Raw genomic sequence first — 7787 nt, 5'->3', positions numbered from 1 at the left:
CGGTAACGTATTCAATAAAAATTTGGAAAAATACCTATGCAATACATATATGTATATAACGAATTTTCAAAGATTACTAAACAGGGCAAAGCATTTTGAGTACTATTGAAGAACATCAACATATACTCGTATGATACATCAGAATCCAAAAATGCTGCTTCTAAATAGGTTAGTCAAGTTTAAGCTAATAATTAGCTAAATTCACAATTATTCGACTAGTGCTGATATAACCTATTTGAAAGGCTGCCAAAATATTTTGTATAATAAACTAAAATAATTTTCCACTGTAAATTTTAAAACTTTTCAAAACTTATTCGCATATTCCAATAAAATCAACAAACTAATAATTTATTTTTAGAGTAATTTTAAAGTAGAATATAATCAATCAACTTACTAGTTACAAAGTTATTATATTATTATTACGAGGGTCACTATTTATATTTCGGGTCTAGCAATAAAAAACAAACATTTATCATTGGAAATGGTTTTATTGTTTTTCAAAATATTCCCCATGAAGATCAATACACTTTTGCATGCGCTGAAACCAATTTTCGTAGCACTTTTTCCACTTCGATTGAGACACCTCCAAAACATGGTTTTTGAACGCATCGACTGCTTCTTCAGGTGTTGAAAATCGTTGTCCACGCATTTTTTTTTTGATGTGAGGGAATAAGAAGAAGTCATTGGGTGCTAAATCAGGACTGTACGGCGGATGACCCATCAATTCGACATTTTGAGTGCTCAAATAGTCCATTGTTTCAGCTGATTTGTGAGAGCTTGCATTGTCATGATGAAGAATGATTCGCCGGCGCTTGTTTGTTTTCCTTATTTCTTCGAAAACTTTCGGCAAACAGATGGTGGTGTACCATTCAGAATTGACAGTCCTACGTTCCACTACAGGTACTGTGGCCACATGACCGGTTATACCAAAAAAAAACGCGATCATTTGCTTCGATGTGCTTCTTCCACGAACAACTTTTGTTGGATTTGGCTCGTCTTGGAACACCCATACGGTCGATTGCTGTTTCGTTTCGGGCTCATATGCATAGATCCATGATTCATCACCTGTGACTATCTTATAAACGTCTTTTGACGCACCGCGATTGAATTTTTTCAACATTTCTTTGCTCCAATCGACACGAGCCTTCTTTTGAGCAATCGTCAAATTTTTTGGGATCCATCGACAACACACCTTTTTCACGGCAAGATGTTCATGCAATATCTTATGTACGCTGGTGGAACTAATGCCCAAGGATGCCTCAATCTCACAGTATGTCACATGCCGGTCCATCATTATCATTTCGCGCACAGCATCTATGGTTTCCGGCAAAACGACCGAAATTGGCCGACCTTCACGAAATTCATCCTGGAGCGAACGGCGTCCGAAACCAAACTCTTGGTACCAGCGATTTACAGTGGTTTTTGATGGTGCTTCATCACCAAAAGTCGAAACAAGTTGATCGAGACACTCTTGTCTCGATAATCCGCGCCGAAAATCGTAAAAAATCATCGCACGAAAATTTTCAAGGGACAATTCCATTTTTTGACCGAGATGAATTTTTCAAGTCACTGTAAACAAAACAATTCGCGCTCGAATGACAAAACGTTCTGAGTGAAGTTGTCCTAAAAAATGTCAAACTTTCCAATGGAAGTATCAGATTGCACCTGGCAGCACTAGTATTGCCAGGACCTTAAATATAAATAGTGACCCTCGTATTACATAGTCTTGAACTTTTATTAATATTCATTATTAAATTTAGTGAAAATATTATTATTGTAAGAAAACTTTTCCCCTTTTTCCTATATAATTAAAACTTTAATCTTTAAAAAATTCAATGGAAATGTAGGTACTCAACACCATTAGTATTAACAAAATACTGTAGAAAATGTTGAATAAGTAAACAGGTAATAATATTCAGGAAAACAAATTAAAAAAAAAAAAACAATTTTTTTTTGTAATAAAATTAATAAAAAACTTTCCTTCAAAGTTCCTGAATTCTTTTGTTTTGCTTTATTGGAAAGGAACTTGCATATACAATATATATATAAGCAGTATATTTCTAGTGTATAAGCCTCCAAAACTTTCTCCTGAAAAAAAAACTTCATTTAATTTTTATCATGTTCTTCTGATATTTTGTAAATGAAATTAACAATAGAATGAGATAACTACATATATCTAAAATTTTAAAAAAGTAATAATAACAAAATGTAGTATAGTGAGCACAGAGCAAGGAGCATATGAACTGAAAGAATGAGTAAAAAGAAATTAAACTTTATAAGTAAAAGTAATCATTTTGTTTACATATTTTTTTTCTCTCATGCTTATCTTTATCTTTATTATTGTTGTATCCTGCAAAAAACAGAACAACAATTTGGTTATGCGTTTTCCACGTCCTACCCGCCCCGCTCTCTTTTGTTGTTTTTAACTCGGAAGGAAAATTTCACTATTCATTTATTTTTTTTTTACTTCTTCTGCACAGTTTCATCAATTCATTTTATTAAATTTCTTTGCCTTAATATTCTCATTCAAATATGCAAGTTTATATTTTTCTAAGAAGATGTAGCTACACAGATAATCTTTCTTATTCCTTTTAATATTAATAACCATAATCATAATGATGGGGTCATATTACCCCACTTTTTCATTCATTCATTCTCTAATTTAAAGTATGTATACAAGTTTTTTTTCGAAAACTTTTGCTGTTTTTCGAATATTGTTGGTGTAACTGTTTAAAGTCTTACTTCAAATTATTATATTTTTTTTTATTTCCCTTTGTTTTTTTTTCTTTTTGTAAAAGAATTTGAATTAAGTAAACAAGTTGAAAAAAATGCTGTTTACCTGTGCAAACTTTTATTCACCTGAATTCCTTATATTAAGTTAAGCTGACGTTTTATGGTATTTTTTTTTATTTCAAATTAAATTTTCAATATTTAAAATAAGTGTATTATGAAATTGAAATTTAGTGTTAATTCTATAAACAAAATATTATAAACTCATAGTGAAAGATAAAAAGAATTTTATTTCTTATAAAATTAGAGAGAATTCTCTAAACTTAACGAGAGAAAATTGTTAAAAGAGAAAAGGTTTGAAACTTGAATTGAAATGAATAGTTACAAACGTTGGCAATAGTATGAAAATACGAGAACAACGATATATTTTACGTATTTAATTAAGTTCAAGTTGGGGGCGGCCTCCTTAATATTATAAAATAGTAATCCTTATAATATCCTTAATAGGTAAATATTAGTGCACATGCAATTGTAATATGGAGAAGAACTTCGAGACTTAAGAAACAGAACTAATCACTTCACACATAAAGAGCTCATTAACTATTATAAAAAAAATACCAGCTTCACACTGTGCCCTAAAAACACATACACTTACATTTGTGATTAGCTTAATACTTTTTGCATATACATATTATACCCGATTATTCTTAGAACTTTTAAAGTTTTATTAGACTAATTTTAGTTTTTCATAAAAGTAACAAAAAACTTTTGCACTTAATATAAAATGATTTTTTTTTTTTGTAAGCTCCAAGTTGACTGCAATTTGTAGCATTAGATGGAACATATAAAATCGATAAGAGAGTAACTATGACGGCAGTCTTAAGTCCTTTTTCTTATTTTCTGTTTCGTTTCTTTTAATATAAACAAAATTACACAAATAACTGAAGAGAAAATTTATAAAACTCTGTTGCTCCCTTTTTTTTTTGCGAAATAAGAACAGTTTTTGAATAAAGGAGAATAAAAAATATTTATTTTTCTTGGGGGCTATGAAAAGCAACAGAGAGAAATGCTCTGATGTGTAACTAATAACTAGTACAAATAAATTTATACATTTTCTTCTACATGTATGAAAAAAGAACATTACCTTGCTAGATAAGGTTAAGAGATGATTTAAGAATTTTTTTTTCTCTTATAATATTACGGGTTTTGTTGGTTTTTTAAATATAAATGAAAGAAGAATTTAGTGCAATGTATGTAGAAAAATCATACATATATACTTTAAAAATAACGTTAACCGAAGCTCATGTGTTCTTTTTCTTTTACTTTCCGTATTTAATACAACCATAAAATATTATTAATATATGTATCAAGAACAAATGTTGATAATATAGGGATATGTCAGAAAAATCAATTAAATTCATTTTACTACTTAAATATATTGTCCGATCAGTCTAATATCATTTCTACTAAAAATCTTGGAAAAGCTGTTGGACGCATATATACAGAAAAACTTAAATTTAAATTTCCCCGGCACAACGTGCATACGACCTTGTATTCTCTAATATTTGCGATCTACATAAAGCGATCTCTTGGATAGAAGAGATGTTGAGGAGACAGTCTTTAAGAAGCGCCTTCAAACTCTTAATGGACAAATCCAGAGAAACTTTGATATTGTCTCTGACTGGGCCGTTGGTTGCAGGTTCAAAATAAATCCACGTAAGATGGAACTGGTGATCTTCGCCAGGAAATACAAAATACCGAGTACAGTTCTCTTTTTCTTCAGAGACTAGGCTCGAGGGACTTCTAGATTGTGGATTGTAGATTTTAAGGGAACCGAGTGGAACAGGAGTAACCCCCACAAGCCACCGCAGCCATTCTTGACTCCTCCCCACGTTCCCGCCTATAATATCCCCGTCCCAACTACAAAGCCGGAGATATCCCTAAGGAAGTTGGACAACAGTTCCCGAACACTTAGGGACCCATGTCCAAGACAATTGCGACCCATGAATAGGGACCCATGTCCAAGACAATTGCGACCCGAACAATTAGGGACCCATGTCCAAGACACTGGGCAGTGTCCCGTGAAGAAATTCGCAATAGTGCGAATCCGGCTCCTGCTCATTCCCAGCAACTCTGCGGTGAATCCGCTGGAGCATGCCGAAAGAAACACCTTCGCATGACGGCACCCTTTCGTGTCCCGCCAGTTACTGCCGCATTCCGCCGCGAGCAGGCAGGCAAGCCTGGCCCTCACGGCGGAAGAAAGCAGACCGCAGAAAGGCAGCGGCTGCACAAAGTCAGCCCCAGATCTCCTCCGCGCCAGCTCATCGGCAATTTCGTTGTCGCATGGCCACTATGAGCGTGACTCTGTTCTCCGTTACCAATTCCATAAATGCAGCAAGCCAGCCCCAGACCAGCTTGGATGTAACCTGAGCTGAAAGAAGCGCCAGCAGTGCAGCCCTGCTGTCTGAGAACACATAGATGGTGCGGTTTCTATACCCCCTTTCTAAATTGATTCTCAGACAGATCTCTATTGCATGTATTTCGGCTTGGAACACCGTACATGTATACGCATGTCCGGGCGGACACCGTATACACCCGAACCCACACCCGACTCCATCTTGGACCCGTCCGCATACCACACGCTCGAACCCGACTCAAGTACCTTACCGCCCCGATCCCACGTCCATCGATCGGGAAACAGAACCCTGTACTTGTGGTCGAAGTTGTACCGCGGCAGACAGGTATCCGACATGGTTATTCTTAGAATCGGATCGTTCTCAATGAAGTCTCTGTGAGTCCTGTGGGCCAACTTTAGCCCTGCCCTGTCCTCGCCAGAGAGAAGTCGGTAAGTCACTAGTCGAGCTTCCTTCAATATATGGAGGTGCAGTGGCGGAAACCCGATCATCACCTCCAATGCAGCAGTAGAAGCCATCCGCATTGGCCCGGTCACTCCCAGGCAGGCCAGCCTCTGTAGCTTTTCCAGCTTAGCCCGCACACCCGCCTGCTGAGCCTTACGGCACCATACAATCGACGCGTAGTTGACGATGGGCCTAGCAAGGGCCGTATATAGCCACAGTGCTATCCTGGGACTGATTCCCCAGATCCCCCCGATGAAGCTCCTACACGTCCACAAAGCCGCCGTAGCCCTCCCGATAACTCTATCTATATGGGTATTCCGGAGAGACGATCATCCAGGGTTACCCCCATGTACTTCACCTCCCTAGAGTAACTAATACGTTCACCAAACAGAATTGGGCTCGTTAATCTGTCCCTGCTTCTGCGTCTGCTGAAGGCGACCAAAGTGCTCTTGCTTGGATTTATATTTAACCCAACGCCTTCGCACCATCTCTCCAGAACACGTAAATTTTGCTGTAGAAGATCAGAAATAGTGCTCTCAAATTTTCCCCGTACGACGAAGGCCATATCCTCGGCGTATCCTCAGACACGTGCACCGGAGCCCCTGAGAGCAGCGATTAGATCATCTACTACAATGGACCACAGGAGGGATGAAAGAACCCCGCCCTGCGGACACCCTTTTGCAGCGGAGATGAAGAGTATATTGTTAGCTATGGTGGACTTAATAATCCTATCCTGTAGCATACGATTAGCCCATCTGTTAGTCGTCGCATCAATACCTCGTTTGCGCAACAACTCACAGATGACATGATATGGGGTGTTGTCAAAAGTTCCCTCTATATCAAGGAAGCAGTATAGGAAACAATAAAGAAATTAGGAAAGCGAAGAGAATTTCGTGGAGGGTGTTCTGCAAGGGCATTGGTGCACTCTCCAGCAGTGCGCGCCTTCACAGGGTGCTTTCCAAAAACTTTGCTAGCGGGTTGGGCCTAATGGAACGGCCTGATGGCTCCATGACTGAGAACGGAAAGCAGACGTTGGAGCTTATGGTGTCAACGCACTTTACTGACTCGGAGATTTTTCGGAATCCCTCCAGCCATCCTGGCCCAGGAGGGATGGCTGGAAACGATCCCGTCTGGTCTTCACGATGGGCAGGATTAGATGGGCGGTTTTCCCTTTCAGGCCCTTCAAATGCCCAGGTGATGACGGGATATATCCTGCATTTTTGCAGAGGGGTTTCCAACATATCGCCAGAGCACTGTTGGAAATTTTTGTACCAGCTATGCGTGGGGCGGGGGGGGGGGGGGGGCGTGCTCAGGCATGGAGGGTGGCTATAGTGACGTATTTATATTGCGAAGGCGGTTAAGCGACCAAGCAACCACCCAAGGTCTTTTTGTCCAATCAGCCTTACTTCTTTTCTATTGAAAGCAAAAAGTGATTGAAAGATTTATACGGGAAGCAATCATTCATTCCACCACGGGCACTTCCTATTGCTCCGCCTCGGCTTAGCGCGGCAGCTCCTATGGTAGGCACTAGTAATAGCCGCCCTCAGAGCCTCGCTGGCAAGTTCGATATCGATCACCGTTTTGACAGAAGCAGGAATGGATCCAATCCCATCCATGAGGAGTGTTTCGAATTGACTCCAATCTGTGGATTGCGGTACCCGATACATTTCTTCTGCCAAGCCCCCGGAGACCGTGATATGAAACCTAATCTCCCTATGATCGGGCATGGATGTCTCCTTTGAGACATGCCATCCACTAACCCTACTGCCGATAAACTAAGAGCAAAGGGTGAAGTCAAGGACCTCTTCCCTAATTGCATTTGTGAATGTCAGCCTATTGCCCTCATTCATAACCATTAATTTATTGCTATATATAAATTCAAGTAGGCACTCACGTCTTTTGTTTATATTACTGCTTCCTCAGACGGTGTGGTGGGCATTGGCATCACTTCCTATTATAAGTTGGAAGTTCCTCCTTCCACAAAAGTCCACTAGATCCTTTAGTTGCTCGTCCGGGTGGACACAGTCCCCCAGGAGGTAGGATGAGCACACAATGAACTCTGTCCAGCCCCGGACTTCACCTTCACCAACGCAGCTACTTGATCCTTAGAACAGTAATCTGGAATGGGAAAATGCGTTAACCTTTTACTAAACAAAATGCAAGCCCTAGGCCTTAGTAGATGCCCTAGCATGCTGTAGA

Source organism: Condylostylus longicornis, unplaced genomic scaffold (assembly GCF_029603195.1).
Source record: "Condylostylus longicornis isolate FDR11 unplaced genomic scaffold, ASM2960319v2 ptg000031l, whole genome shotgun sequence".
NCBI classification, from domain to species: domain Eukaryota; kingdom Metazoa; phylum Arthropoda; class Insecta; order Diptera; family Dolichopodidae; genus Condylostylus; species Condylostylus longicornis.
This window is presented reverse-complemented; position numbering follows the sequence as displayed.